The sequence below is a fragment of the Strongylocentrotus purpuratus genome, unplaced genomic scaffold, assembly GCF_000002235.5.
Source record: "Strongylocentrotus purpuratus isolate Spur 01 unplaced genomic scaffold, Spur_5.0 spur5_scaffold_16, whole genome shotgun sequence".
Lineage (NCBI taxonomy): Eukaryota > Metazoa > Echinodermata > Echinoidea > Camarodonta > Strongylocentrotidae > Strongylocentrotus > Strongylocentrotus purpuratus.
The window spans coordinates 13,940,475-13,957,374 of NW_022145601.1; the positions used below are offsets into that span (position 1 = coordinate 13,940,475).

Consider the following 16,900-nt stretch of genomic DNA (forward strand, 5'->3'; position numbering starts at 1 on the left):
TTTATTTGAAATTGGAGTTGAATTGGTATGATCGTCTTTAATCTAAATTTCACACATTTTGGGGTCTAAAATTAACTTCATAGCAATTTTAGGTCATAAAAGTGCACTAGAAATGTCATAAAGAAGAATAAGAGCAATAACCATGCACTTTGAAGGCATTTGCAGTCTTAAACAAGAACTCAACTATCCCTTTTAGCGAATTCACAGAGAATTACGAGGTATCTTTACAGTTTGTTCTTCTTCCTCTTTCTCATCGAAATCCTCCTCTTCGACAGTTGCGTCCTGGTACTGCTGGTACTTGGACACCAAGTCGTTCATGTTGCTCTCAGCCTCAGTGAACTCCATCTCGTCCATACCCTCACCAGTGTACCAATGAAGAAAGGCCTTTCGTCTGAACATGGCGGAGAACTGCTCAGAGATGCGTTTAAAGAATTCCTGGATGGCGGTGCTGTTGCCGATGAAGATGGCAGCCATTTCGAGACCTCGGGGAGGGATGTCACAGAAAACAGTCTTGACATTATCTGGGATCCATTCGACAAAGTAGCTGCTGTTCTTGTTCTGTACGTTGAGCATCTGTTCGTCAACCTCCTCCATGGACATGCGGCCACGGAAGATTGCGGCAACGGTGAGGTAGCGACCGTTACGAGGATCACAGGCTGTCACCATGTTCTTAGAATCAAACATCTGCTGCGTTAGCTCGGTAACAGATGTGGCCCTGTATTGTTGACTACCACGGCTTGTCAGAGGAGCAAATCCAGCAGAAGTCGTAGAGTGCTCCGTTGTCGATGCAGAACGCCTCATCGGTATTCTCGACCAGTTGGTGGACGGACAGGGTAGCGTTGTAAGGTTCGACGACGTCGTCTGAAGCCTTTGGCGAAGGGACAACGCTGAAGGACGTCATGATCCGATCAGGGTATTCCTCACGGATCTTGGTGGCCACACCAGAGCCAGTTCCACCTCCCAAAGAATGCGTAAGCTGGAACCCCTGTGGACATAGACACATGAAATAAATGGTCACGTATGTTTAAGCCAGGCTCTTAGTCATTTGGTGCGAGTGACCTATTCTTAAAATGATAATTGAATAGGAAATGGAAATATTCATTAAGGGGAAACGATAACTTGAATGCAACAATTTCAAATATTGAATTCATTTCGTGGCTTCTTTCTATTAATATCTTTAAATTTCTATCAATTCAAAAGAAAGGATATTTATCAAAAGATTCGGAGCATTATGTTAAGTACTATATTACAAATATGCAGCATCTGAATAATAATTACAAAAGCCAAAGAACCACTACTCCCGATAATGGCAAATATTGAATATTAAATGAATGATTTGAAAATAAAATAATGAGTAAACATAATCCAGACAAAATTATTCAAACCAAGATATCAAATAAGGGATTCTGATATTTGTATCGAACAGATGAACTGTTGTTAATTCAGTCGCCAGACGATAAAATCATAATAGCAATTCAAAAATACGGACACATAATTACAAGTGTTGCCCTAAAACACTTCCAAAGTCAACTGCATAACGCAGGCATCTGAACAAAATTGTAATGCTTTATAATTAAAGTGAAGGTTGTTTTGTAATGCTTCGTGAAGGATGTATTACTATGATCGAAACAGTCATTCAAGTTTTTTAAAGGTAAAGACCAGTTATGGTCATGAGATTGCATTGTGAAAGAAACGTTGTGGAATCGATCAGAAAAGGTTGATCATCTAGCATCTAGCATCTGCAAGGTTCTGGAATCATCAAAATGATAAGAAATTTGGCCCATTCTTCGTAAAGTTACAAGCACTATACACAGAAAGATGTATATGGGACTACCCTATATCTCTCACAGACCATGAGAGAAACAAATTTACCAAATATATGAATTAGTAGGCGGTTTCCCGGCAAATTTGTTATCATCATGTATTAGTCAAAACATATTCTTTCACATAATTGGTAATGAGAGCTTCCATTTCATTTTTTGAAATTGGGGCGTTTCCAATACTGGTCTTTACCTTTAAACCAACCTGAATACAGTCACATCCCTTGGCCTCCTTTCGTACAATGTCTATCACAGAATGAATTAGTTTAGCGCCTTCTGTGAAGTGTCCTTTGGCCCAGTTGTTCCCTGCTCCGCTCTGGCCAAAGATAAATAATAATACAATAATACAATATTTATATAGCGCAAAATAAACATAAGTTTCTCTTTGCGCTGTGATGAAGTTGAAGATGAAGTTGTCTGGTCTGAAACGCTGACCAAATGGACCAGAACGGACCGAGTCCAAAGTGCCTGGCTCGAGGTCGAGAAGAACCGCTCTTTGGACGTATTGTCCTCCTGCCGCCTCAGTGTACTAGACGTTGATGCGCTCGAGATGGAGATCAGAGTCGTCTTGGTAGTACCGGTCGGGCCGATACCGTATTCTTTGGAACCTACAAAAAACAAGTTATGCTTTCCAGTAGGTTCCTGTTTCATTTCATGATCTTGATCTTACTTTGTCAACTATATTCTTTATTGTGCAAACAATTGTTATATGAAATGAATAAATAAAATCAATCAATCAGAGATCACCTCCCAGAACTAGACAAGTATAGTCGTTTACTGAGAGAAAGGATTAGAGAATCATGCTATGTTAAATTGTGATCATATTTTCAATCTAAATTCAAATAACTTTTACAATTAAGTTTACAAATTTATAAAATTATATACAGGCTTCAACTGCAAAGACAGGAAAGTAGACATAATTGACGAGGACGAGATGCGATTTCATCATTTTCATTCAAGTACTTGGTAAAGGTAGATTTAAATCATACAGTTAACCACATGAAGAAATCAATAATATTTACCTGATCACGTGTGAAACCATTATGCACTTGATTATAGGAAATCCCAGAAATAGTATTATCATCAGCACCAGAGGAACTTATTACAGGTTCAAAAACTAAGGGAGCATTTGTGAAAATAAACAAAAAAATTGAGCACCGGAAGCCTTATCGATGTTTTCTCCTCTAACAAACATACTAAGATTTCGTGTTTTTGATCTGGTAAGAACTAGAGAGCGGATAATTCCACGAGTATCCTAAAGTTACAAATTCACATTATTTAGGGTAAAGCAAGGATCTTGCTAAAGAGAACCTAATAAAAACATTAAAACACAATCTGTTGCGTGAAACAACAGAATCATTCTAGAACGCTGTATCATGTTAAAGAGCGCCCCCTTGTGCTGTCCTGATCAACGCACTTGTAATTTTTTTTGATTGTGTCAACATCGAAGAAAAAATAGAATGATCGTGTGTATAGTCTAGCAGCTTATGTGCCACATCAATAATGGCAAAACTAGCAAAAGACCAATAGAAACATCATTCGCAATGGACAAAGATATACCTCATATATATCGGCCGACTCTCTTTCTCTCTCTCTCTCTCTCTCTCTCTCTCTCGCTCTCTCTCACCCCCTCTCTCTCTCTCTCCCCTCTCTCTATCTTTCTATCTCTTTCTTTCTGCTATGCACATGTAAATATTGTTGTTCCCATCTTGTACTACATCGCTACAGGGAATTATGTTGAAGCGTAAATGATTTGCCATCATCCGAGAGCGTCCTCGTAAACTCAGAATCATCGATATTTTAGTTCGGCCAAGTCGAGCACACAAAATATAGAGTTCAAATTGCTATGTAAGGCAAGCAAATGACAACAATAATGACCGGCAGGGTGTGCCAGGCTGCCAGCTCAAACCGAGTGAGACATGTATGCCTCACGGTGGCGATGTTGTTGAAATAGAAAATGATTATCACTAATTCTTTAAAGACAGTTTCCACAGATAAGAAGTATAAGAAACGTATATATCCAAGGGATCTCAGTCAAATATAAATACTGTAAGCATGTGTGACCAAGAAAACGCGTATAAAGTGGTTTTTTTTTTTAAAGATTGGGCGTAGTCCGCGCGGTACGGCGATAAGGGGTAAAACAAAACGTCTATTTGTATACACCGTAGAGGTGTTGTGTGCTAGTGGATAAGTCGTCGTACTGTGGATCACAGGGTCTGCGGTTCGAGTCCCACCACGGCACTTATGTCCTTAAGCAAGGCATTAATCTACATTTGCCACACGAGGTAATGGGTACCTGGTAGGATTATTCCTTGAAATGCACTGTGCACTGAATACGGCTGCCGGAGTTGATGCTAGGTTAATAGTTTCCAAAGCTCTTTGGAAGCGCATAGAGATGTTATTTCATAACGTATTATGCGCTATACAAGAACTGAATATTATTATCATTATTATTTACCAGGTGTTAAATGGGTAACGGTAGGAAAGAATTCATTGAATGCTGTGGGTGCCCAAATCGGTAGCCTAGCAGAGCCGGGGTAATATTGGAGCGCATTGGGTACCTTGCAATTTATCCACTACTAGTATTATTACATTTCTTTGTAGTTAGTAACTTAGTATCACATGTGCACATGTACTATGTACAAGTTTGCCGGAATTAATTCAATCAAAGTATAATTTTGATGAAAAGCGCATAGTAGGCCTAGTTCGTTCACAATAATTGTTAGTTTTCGGGGTTCGTTTTTTCTTTTCTTCTTCTTTCTGGGACGCACTGTTTAGCTCAAGAGTAATTTCGACTGTTGAGCAAATAGTAAATTTACTTATAAATCAGAATATATACTCCTTTTTCCAAATTGAAGAGATGTGTATTGAGCGTTTTTTAAAAGGTTTCCATGGTAGAGCTGCCAAGATAAAGCATGGAAGGTTTAGTGATACATAGATGTCACCATGCTACGATTGACACGAGATTTAGAACCTAAATGATATATAATAATTGGATAAAATACAATAATGATGATGTATGGACACCAAAGAAGATTCTTAGTGATCGGTTTGACCGGAATCTCACAGGATTCGAACCTGTCCCATGACATCAACAAATTGTGTTTATTTAATCACACGACAGAGATTTGTTCCCCTATTTCGCAATTTGACCATTTCAACTGACAATTTTTTGTAAGGAATAATTTATAGGAGCTTTGTATCCTACTCTTGTGTTAAGGACATTCTCGGCAGCGATACTATGAACACATTTGGAAGAGAATGCATTTTTTTTCTTCATGTGTTTTATTGAAAAATAAAAAAACAATCACAATATTTACAAGTTATTATAAAAAATATTACAAAAAAGCAGTAAAACGTAGATCAAAACCTCACGAAAAGTAAATTTACGCTAAGATGCAGGCAATTTTTACATGTACATGTACCGATCGAACATTATAAAACAAATTTCCATTTTGTAAAGTACAAGGGTGTTTGTTTTTCTTTTTTGCAATACGATATTCAAGATCTTTATTATAGTAATGTAATTTCTGAAACCCTGAAAATTGGGTATTTTACTTTGAAATTTGCATGAATAAATGTAGTATTTAGGCATAAGAAATAAATACGTCAAAACATATCCTTTTCATAGCCGAACATTCTTTCAAATATTGAAAAATTCACTACTTTATGAAGAGAATGCATTTCATTTCAGGCCTCTATTATAGTCTGTAATCACTACGACAAGAAACATATTGAATATAGTAAATTGGTTCAATCCTTACAGAGAAGTCATTATTACATATATTCAAATTTGGTTTCTTACTACTTTCTCTTCCTTACCCCCCCCCCCCTCTCCCTTCTGATTCACTCTAATATACAAGTACACATTCCTCTCAATATTGTTACCATGATTACCCCCCCCCCCCCCCGATGAGAGAAAATGGTGCTAAGGTAGTGACTTCAATGCTAGAGTTTGAGTGAATGTAGAGACCATTATTGATAATAAAAATGGGAAAAATTGATCTGATCGATTCCTAAATTCTCCCAACCATATTATTATAATTATATTGAATTTTAGGTGAATGTAAATCGTCACAGAGAAATGAGTTGGCTCTATAAACCATTCAAAACAATTCAATGTTGAAAGATTTTTAAACGCCTGTTTTACGTCCTGTTTTCATGGAAAACGGTTGTGAAAAAATTTACTGTTAAAGGGGGTTACACGTTAACGACTTCAAACTCAATGAAAACCATAAATATCTTTCTGGTTTGAGAATTTTATTCAGGATTGTTTGCATGATGGGGGGTTAGTACAGTAGATGGAATATAATAAGTAACATTTAATACATAAATTACGCAGTTTTTTCATCAACCTTCAACAACCGCTCACTTCAAAATAAAGGCATTATGGTGGATTCGTGCCATTGAGCGTAGTAAATCTGAAATATATATGTTAACCAATTAATTTATTAATGTGTTCTTTCATCGAATGACAAAACTTCCTCTAAGATATTCAAAATTAAATGATATACTTACTTTTTTGTTATCATGTTACAAGTGAGAAGTTTTTATCAAAAACTCCATGGCAATCCAAATCCATAACACTAACATTCAACTTAGATTTAGGTCTAGGTCAATAGATCTTCACAAAGTATAGATTCCAAGTCTCCACTGCCTACAGAATATGGTCAAAATTAACGAAAAACATTATCTCCCACCACGTGAAACTGCACTAAAAGAACATGCACAAAACAAAATTTTCTCCATGAAGTAGAAATACAGGACGGCCTTTTTTTCTTGTCCACTTTAAGCAATGCGTTGAATTGAAATGAGCTAGCTTGGCACGTTAACGAGCGCCGATGTACCCAAGCTCAAGATAGCCAGCGTTAAATTTGCATATAGACGATGATTGGCCAAATCCAACAGATAATTTGTCATATCTATTATGTCTAATCATAGAGATTTCTATGTCAAATGGGTCCTTGACGTCACATCAGGGGAAGACCCTTTGGACCGGTTTGAACCAGATTTAAAACTGGTCATACACCATACAAGGATTCTACTAATAAGTGGAATGGATAACAATGAATTACAAATTACAAAAAACAAATGTAACACGTTTTCAAACAAAATATAAATGTTCCATGTGAATGAAGTTTTCTTATAAAGATAATAGAAAAAATATAAAATTCAATCGAAATTCTGAAGCACAGGCAAGTCAGATAAAATTATTTTGAATGGGTACGTCGAACCTAATTTGCCGGCAAATGTATATATGATCGGTAGATTTTCAAATTTGTTGATAAATGTTAACAGTTTTTCATCAAACAAATTCAAATAAGCAAGTAAATAATCAAAGTGAATAATCTCAAGATCTGCCGACAACGGTCTACAAATTATGAATATGCTGATAAAATTATGAAAGGTTGAAGGTTTTCATAGCCAACAACCATGGAAAAGATGAAATACTCAATCACGAGTTTGTGATTAAGATGATGTAATGTGAACAATGAGTCCATGGCGCTTTTCTACACCTCATCAACATTTACCCATCTAGAATCTATAATAATTATATGATACTGAGAACTATCTCTTCCCTTTCTTTTCTTAATTTCTTTTATTATCGTGTGTGTGTTTGTAATTCGGTTTTTACAGATGTGTATCAATCAGATATGACTATTTACATCTGGGGACCGACCTTTAACGTCACCATCCGAAAGACGTGACTCAGCTTCGAAGTAAGTTTGTAGCTATAGTTTGTAGGGTTTATTGCCGTTTAGTCTACAACTGGTTCATCTACTACCCAATTGGTCTATCTCCATTTGGTCTACACCCAGTCCGTCTACTACCCAATTGGTCTATCTCCATTTGGTCTACACCCAGTCCGTCTACTACCCAATTGGTCTATCTCCATTTGGTCTACACCCAGTCCGTCTACTACCCAATTGGTCTATCTCCATTTGGTCTACACCCAGTCCGTCTACTACCCAATTGGTCTATCTCCATTTGGTCTACACCCAGTCCGTCTACTACCCAATAGGTCTATCTCCATTTGGTCTACACCCAGTCCGTCTACTACCCAATTGGTCTATCTTCATTTGGTCTACACCCAGTCCGTCTACTAACCATATGGTCTAATAATCATTCAATCATAAATAAGAATAATCATCAAATAATTATTATATCTTATGGATAGAAGACACAATTGGCATTAGACAAAAAGGGAATTGGACGGATTCATGGGCATTGATTGATTTATTGTTTCGAATTAATTCCATTTCATATCAATTGTTTGCACACAAAAAACATAGTTGACGAAGTATTAAGTTAAAAATCATGAAATGAAACAGGAGCCTACTGGAAAGCATAGCTTGTTTTTTTTGTAGGTTCCCAAGAATGACAGATCATTTAAAAGTGTCTTAATAATCACGGTAAACTAAATATAATAACATATTTTCATAAACCATTGGAGAAAAGACCAAATAGAAATTAGACCAAAAGCTATTAGCCTATATTAGCCTATATGATGAGTAGACGAAATGGTTAATAAACCATGTGGAAAGTGGAACGGCCGCGTGTAATGTCTGTAGACCATATGGGAATAGACTTATCGGGTAGTAGACGAACTGGTTTTAAATTTTGTACTACGATTTTCTTTCTTCCTCCGAAATACTATTTCACTGTAAACCCACTAAACTTTTCCGAGGGTTTTTACTAAAGGCCGTCCGACCAATGAACATAGAACGAACAATCACGTCGACTTGACAATCACACACACACACACACACACACACAGTATTTCTCACTTACGCCGAACAAAATGCAGAGGCAGGTTAAATTATTTTTCATAAAGGCCAAATTGTTTTCCTCTAATTCATCTTCTTAGAAACTGCGTTAAATTCATCCACGGTTATAGGTAAACTCCGTTCTTTTCCCATGAAAATCAAATACTTTACCAGAATTAAAAAATGGTATAACAAATGCTCATTTTCTTGATCAATCAATGTTATCCCCAAAAGATCGGTGCTCTTCTCATAGTATCTCTTCTTATATTATGCGCAATGACCGATTGGATTTAAATGTATGGATCGATTATAATATTACACAGCATAATAAGTTATTTGGAAAAACGTATCATAAAAAAATCAATAATAAAGTAAAATAGTTATTACAATCTACTTAAAATTTTGCATTTGATAAATGAGAGCAAATTTGTTATAGAACTTTAGCATTCATGATTGATATCAAGCTTTATGAAACAGAACGTGTGTTGGAACACAAACATTAACTGGAAGAAAGTACATCTATATGTGTTGTACTATAAATATCAAAACGGGTTTAAACTTAGACTAGTTGTTATTTAGGAAAGCTCGCTGCACGTAACAATAGAAAAAACAATGGTGCACGCATGCGCATTACTTCATACAACATGAGTACTCTCCCTGCCATTTATTTTTCACTTATTTATTTTCGCTGTGGGACAACATGGAACGCAAGTTTACTTCACTTGTTCTTACACCTTCAACAAGGAGAGTCATCTATATCATCTTTTGGGGTCACATTGATTTATTTCATTATTCCTCGCCGCATTCAATATGTAAGTATTTGGATTACTTTTCTGTCTTTTTTTTCGTCTTATAAAGTATAAAATTGGCTGACACTGAAATCAATGAAATCGACATCAATATTTTGTGATCAGAATACAATCATTTTCTGAATTATCTTGAACAAATATACACTGTTGGTCATAATGGTGGAATAATTATTTTTACCCTAATTTACGGAATGATTTTGGCAATGATTTATTCCTAATAGATCTCAAAAGTACACATTCTCAGATTTTATTCTATAATAATTTGTTTTGCGTGACTGCTAAAGCATGTGTGTGCTACTATGCTAATCAACTAGGGAACCTACGTCCTTAACTCATAACTGACAGTAATGAGGATTAATGCCCCACAAAATGGCGCTAATATAGCACATCGACACGGTTTTGATCATGGGGCCTCACAGTAATGAAGCCATTGCTTAGCCACCAAATCATGACTGTACGCAGCGGGGGCTAGGGTACAGGGCCGCCCCCACAAATACAAAAAACAAAGAAAATGCAATAAATTATCAATAATTCATTGCATCTTGCCCCGATCCCCGACAGATATAAAAAAAAAAATCCTCTGTGTGGCCATGCCTTGAGCCATAACGCATGGCCCTACAGAGGAATATTTCCTGTAGGGGACCCGTGCAAAAATGCAATGAATTATTGATAATTTTCTGCTTTCATCTTCAGTAGTTTGCTATCAAGGTTGGATTTTCTTTTGAGGATTATGCGCCCCTCTTAAGTATGAAGGTTAAAATGTATTAGAGCATGAATGGCACTCTAGTTTATGCAACTAAATTATTCAGAAATGTAGGTTTTTATTTTTGATGATAACTGAAGTTCACACTTGAAAATTTTGTCTCATCAATCGTATTACACAAAATAGGTAAAATTCCAAGTTTATTAGACAGATCAACCATTGAACGTTTATTTCATGCTTTTGTAATGTGCTTTTTTGATTTCTGTAATAGTTTGCTTTCTCGTCTCCCTTCTTCTCGAATTCAAAGACTACAACTCCTTCAAAATTCTGCAGCGCGACTTGTTGCACAAAGAAACATGAATCAATAAATACTCCAGTCTAATAAGAGATCTACATTGGCTACCCATCAGATATCGTATCCAATTTAAAGTACTTCTATTAACTTAACAATGTTTACATCAAGTAGCTCCTTTTTATCTTAACGAATTGCTAACTCCATATAAACCAGATAGAGTGCTACTTTCCAGTTCCAAGTCCCTGCTTTGTGTTCCTCAAACCATGACAAAGTCATACGGGGAAAGGCCTTTGCCATAATTTATGCAGCCGCTTTTTTGTAGAACAAGTTGCCTGAACAAGTGAAAAGTACAATTCTCGTTGCTTTGCTCCTTATTGTGGCTCATTATTGTAGTGTAAAAAAGCAAGAAAATAAATTGGCCTATATCTACATGCCCGGGGGGGGGGGGGGGTGTTAGCTCCCCGTAGATTTTTAGAGTTCCAATTTATCCATGAACTTAATTTTGTGGATACAGTGAATCGTCTTGAACAATTAGATACTCCTGGTAGTGTAGCTTGGCAAATACTTGTTAATCGCCATCTACGTCTCCTTCTGGAGAACTGTGCGTTAACGAATGGACTTGATTAACAGTAGTCAGCGACTTAATATCTATGGTCAGCGCTCGCAAAACAGACCGAAGTTCTCCTCACACTTCGGTTTCGCGTATGTTGCACGCACGTGTTTGCTGCGGTATCGTCGTCCGTATAGTCGTATTAGGGACTTTTAGATTTAATTGCGTGGACTGATACGTGTGACGTCCATTCAAGGCAGTGCATTGAAAGGACGTCGATCGTAGGAATCCCCATAGTCTTCGTGCGAATCTAAAAGTCCCTAATATCTATGGTCAGCGCTCGCAAAATAGACCGAAGTTCTCATCACGCTTCGGTTTCGCGTATGTTGCACGCACGTGGTTGCTGCGGTATCGTCGTCCGTTGTCGTATTATACCCGATTGGCTCCCGAGTCAGGCCACAGGAAAGACACTTAGTCTCGTCAGGCTACACGCCCTTTAAATCACAGGCATACGCTCACAGAAAACTCTCCGTAGACAACTCACCTCTGAAACACTACCCGTATTACACCCAGAGAGCTAACCCTCGGACTAAAAAAATATCGCATAATAATAGGCCTAAATGTTGTAGGATAGTTATCCGGAAGTATGGTGTCCTAGGGGTTACTTGTCATAGGGATAGTTGACCGGGATGAAAATATGGTACGGTACGGATAGAAGGCAGTGCGCCGATAAAACAACAACGGATGTTTCCAAACGTTCTAACCAATAATTTTATCAATTTCCTACAATTAACCTGAAATGAAATTTTGCCCCTACTGAGTATCCTCCATGAAATAACTCCTCCTTTTTCGCATTTAAGCCTCATAAATTCGTATCAGTATTGTACTTACAATACACAAAGCAAACTAAACGATATATATTCATGATCGTAAATAGCAAGTTATCTACTGCACATAGCTGTGCCGCAAAACTGATTCCGGATTACATGACTATGCTACACTCAAGATATATACCAAAATGTCTTACCTTTCATTTCAGTTGTGTATTCCAATATACATGTCTCCAGTTTATGTTGGATAAGGAATGAAGAAACTAATATGTAGCTCTATAAATAATAAGTTGCAATGCAAAGTATCCTAAACATACAACATATAATATACGTGCCGATGTAGTTTGTACTCTCCTAAATTATTGGACTTTGGTCTTTGGAAACAGAAAGCAAAAATAGACAAAGGAAATGTGACAATGCAGTTCGATCGTCAACAGAAATATAAAAGGACATAATAATTATGTTGACAATGATATCACCACCAGTGGCGTAATGAGCAGAAACGTTAGGGGGGAGGGGGAGGGTGCAGAACAAACGTTCGCATCACCAACCGCCTCTTTATAACATGTTACATACCGGCACTGCAGGACGTTTTTCAAAGGGGGCGGGGGGGGGGGGGGGTCAGGGGGGGGGGGCTCAAATATTTACGATCAGGTAGAGCGTAGCAAGCGAAGCCGCAATTGGAGCGTAAATTGGCGTGGGGTCCAAGGGCATTACGGTCAGATGACCATTCAGGGGCCCGCCCTAGGGCCACTAATGGGGTCCAGGGGCTGAACCCCGGAAGCGAAAGGGGTTTTAGGCATTTAATTACGGTCTGATATGAAGCATTCAAGTTGATATCTTATTAGTGACCTGGCACTGGCAGGTCACTAATTGGTGTGGGGTCCAGGGGGCGAAGCCCCCAGGAGCTCAGGGGTTTGAGGAATTAAATTACGGACAGATCATCATCCAGGGGGCATATAAGGGCCCCCGCAAGCTCACGCTTTTTAGACATTTAGATAACGGTCAGATGAGCATTATTTTAAAACCTTATTTGTGAAACTTATAGAGTACTATTCTTTTTTTCTTTCTGTCTTTCTATTTCTCTGTATAACATCTTTTTTAAAAAGTGTGTTTTGGGCGAGGGGTTGAGCCCAACCGATTCGCGGGCTCTGACACTAAGGCTTTTGTAAATTGACCCTTTCAGCTTTATGCTGCTGGAAGATTATTATAAACCAATTAATAAAATAAAATAAAAAATAAATAACTTTAATTATTGCCTGACTGTAAAATTGAGAATTTGACATTTTTCCAACAAACGCATTGAGAAGTATGATTTACCAAAAAGTGAGTATTGAGAATTGACCCTTTCAGCTTTATGCTGCTGGAAGATTATTATAAACCAATTAATAAAATAAAATAAAAAATAAATAACTTTAATTATTGCCTGACTGTAAAATTGAGAATTTGACATTTTTCCAACAAACGCACTAAAAATTATGATTTACCCAAAAGTGAGTATAAATCCCGAAAATTTGTTTCAATTTAGCAACATTTGTAAATCACTGGTATCAAATAAGAAATAGAGTACTATTCTTTTTTCTTTCTGTCTTTCTATTTCTCTGTATAACATCTTTTTTAAAAAGTTTGTTTTGGGGGAGGGGTGGAGCCCCACCGATTCGCGGGCTCTAGCACTTAGGCTTTTGTTAATTGACCCTTTCAGCTTTATGCTGCTGGTAGATCATTATATACCAATTAATAAAATAACAAATAAAAAATAACTCTAATTTTTGCCTGACTGTAAAATTGAGAATTTGACATTTTTCCAACAAACGCATTGAGAAGTATGATTTACCAAAAAGTGAGTATAAATCCCGAAAATTCATGTCAATTTAGCAACATTTGTAAATCACTGGTATCAAATAAGAAATACCCCCCCCCCCCCTCCATTAGTACGCCAGTGATCATCACATGCCATCGGACTCTTGGAAATTTAATATTTATATGCAATCCTTGAAATTCACTTTTGGGGGAGACAGATTTTGGATAATTCCGTGTTGAGTGGAAATCCTCTAAAAATTATGGAATCCAATCTCGAAACGGTTTTCAATCACTATTTCGGAGAAGTTTCAAACCTAAAAAATCGATCCCAAGTATGACTATTAAAATGTAGATTTCTGCTCATCGCATGAAGAGAATATTTTATCCCCAAATCACTGACATTTATAACGTGTTTTTGTTGAAAATTTTGAGATAATTTGTATCACCTATAGGCCTATTTGACGAAGGGACACAGTGCGCCGTGGTTTTTACAATTTCCCCTCAAATTGGCCTTTTCTTTAATGGGTAGTGTCCTTCTCATCTGTTGTTAGTATCACTTACTTATGTCTACCTATCATGCTCCTGTGTTTTATTCATCACACTGTAGACCAATGGAGTCTAGGGTAGGAGAGTCCAAAGGTCCGTCTAAACTACCGAAGTGTGTCAAATCAAAATGGAGAGATGTGACGAGAGATGTTTTTTGAATAACGAAAAAACTGAAGAGGTTCATCTGGTTGGAGTTGAAACTTGAAAATCATTGTTTTCTTCATAACCAGTGGAAACCTCCTTTTTTTGGATAAGCCTTCCCTTGTTGAGCTGCAAGCTTCTGTCGTGGCTGGCGCTGTTGCTGATGCAGCAAGACGATGTGATAGAATTAAACTCTCAGAAAGTGACAAAGAAATAAACTCACATACTGAACATAGAGTTGACTGCGGTCCCATTCTACTTCCTCGTCAAACTGCATCAACAACAGCGCCATCTACGACATGGGTCTTAAGAAGCTTGCTACACAGCAAGGGAAAGCTTACCAAAAACAGATAATTTTCCACTGAGTGTGAAGAGAGCACTTCATTTCTTTGTATTCACTCTTTTATACAGGTGCTCCTTCCCCCCCCCCCCAAAAAAAAAATAACAAACATTTTTGTTCAGTGCTCCTTCCTTCGTTTAATAACGCTCCGCCGCTTCAGCCTAAGTTCTGAACTCTAAATCGGTTACAAAATATAGCATTTTGTCAATCGCCGCTAGTTATTTTATTTTTTTATTGATGAAATCTGCTATCACATAATCATCGATTGAACTTTATTATGTTCTATATTTCAGTCATACAATGGCAACCTCCAAGCTTCAAGGAAGGGGCGATTCATCCCGTAACATAGACAGAAGCGACAATGAAGAGAGATACGAGGTAAGAAATGAGAGGTGTCAAAATTCGAAGGATTGGAGAGCGGAAAAGGAAAATAATCCTACCAGCTTCCGAGGGTTGGATTTTTTTTTTTTTTTTTTTTTGGGGGGGGGGGGGGGGGCGGAGGGAGGGAAAGAAGTAATTTTTTTATTCGGGAATATTTGGGAATCCCCTCAGCACTCTTAGACTCTATAGATGAGTTATGGGGGTGGGTTCGCAAACATTTGTATGGAGGGAATCGTTTCGGTGGAAATATCCTCGGAAAACCTCTCTACTTTAATTGTAAACAATTGGGGGGGGGGAGGGGTATCTTATTCCCATTGTAAGGCTTTCATATTATTAAAATTTCCAAAACTTTTTGTTACCTTTAATAATTGTATAAAGTTAGAGCAGTTGAATACAATGCACCAACGGATAACTAGATGAAGTTTAACTCTTGGGTTATATACAGTGTACCTATATATATACGTATACACAAATCGTTATCAAAATCTAATCATTTCTGAAGGAAGGAGAAACACCAGGAGTGCTACCCATTAGTGTCCAACCCACTGACGAAAGATTGGGACTGGACACTGCTCCAGAAGAAATGATGGAGATTGTAAGCACAACTTCATTTTTCCTATGGCTACATGCATGTTTGCAGGAATCGTACATGTAAAAAACAACACTAATTATTCTAGGAGTCTGCTATCATAGTCATGAATTGTTATTGAATCAATAATTATTATTTTGTGAAAGTATTACCGTGACAGACAAGGATTATAAATGTATTTTCGTTTAATGATCTAAAAGCATTGATGCTTCTGCTAATTGATTAAGTCATTCGATTAGTGGAGGGGTCTTTAGCCCCAGCCCTAAATAATATTGAACCTTTGAAATATTATAATGATATGCATCGATCTCAATGATAATGTCATATATAATATAAATAACATAAATATATATATTGTTATAAACCCTTGTTCACAAAAATAATAATACAAATCTAATATTTTTCTCTATCGTTTCTGAAGGAAGGAGATACACCAGAAGTACTACCCATGGGTGTCGAACCAACCGATGAGAGATTGGGACTGGACACTGCTCCAGAAGAAATGATGGAGATTGTAAGCACAGCTTCATTTTCCTGTGGCTACATGCATGTTTGCAGGAATCGTACATGTAAAAAAAAAACACTAATTATTCTAGGAGTCTGCTATCATAGTCATGAATTGTTATTGCATCAATAATTATTATTTTGTGAAAGTATTACCGTGACAGACAAGGATTATAAATGTATTTTAATTTAATGATCTAAAAGGATTGTTGCTTCTGCTAATCGATTAAGTCATTCGATTAGTGGAGGGGTCTCAAGCCCCAGCCCTAAATAATATTGGAACCTTTGAAATATTATAATGATATGCATCGATCTGGATGATAATGTCATAATATAAATAACATGAATATATATACTGTGATAAACCTTTGTATACAAAAATCATAATACAAATCTAATATTTTTCTCTATCGTTTCTGAAGGAAGGATATACACCAGAAGTGCTACCCATGGGTGTCCAACCAACCGATGAGAGATTGGGACTGGACACTGCTCCAGAAATTCGATGGTCGGACAGACCTGATGAAGAAATGATGGAGATTGTAAGCAAAGCTTAGCTTCATTTTCCTATGGCTATGTTTGTAGGAATCGTTCATGTGAAAACGTTGATGGTGGTTGGTGGTTATTGATAATTTTGTTCAGGGATGTTCAAAGCTAGACTTTGAGCCACAATGGCTTTAGGATGAGATTGGCCTATCTATCAACACAATTATTGATAGCGATTCAAATGTTTAAAAGAGGTAAACATTAACTAAATGGTTAATATGCAATTTTTCTTTTATTCACCTCATTTTCCCCCTTTCGTTTTTGTTCTAGGGATAACTG

General features: G+C 37.1%; 1 pseudogene; it reads right to left on the minus strand.

Annotated features, from left to right (window-relative positions):
* Window positions 1-201: 201 nt before the first annotated feature.
* On the minus strand, window positions 202-14,553 carry LOC588909 (annotated as a pseudogene).
* Between the last annotated feature and the right edge of the window lie 2,347 nt (window positions 14,554-16,900).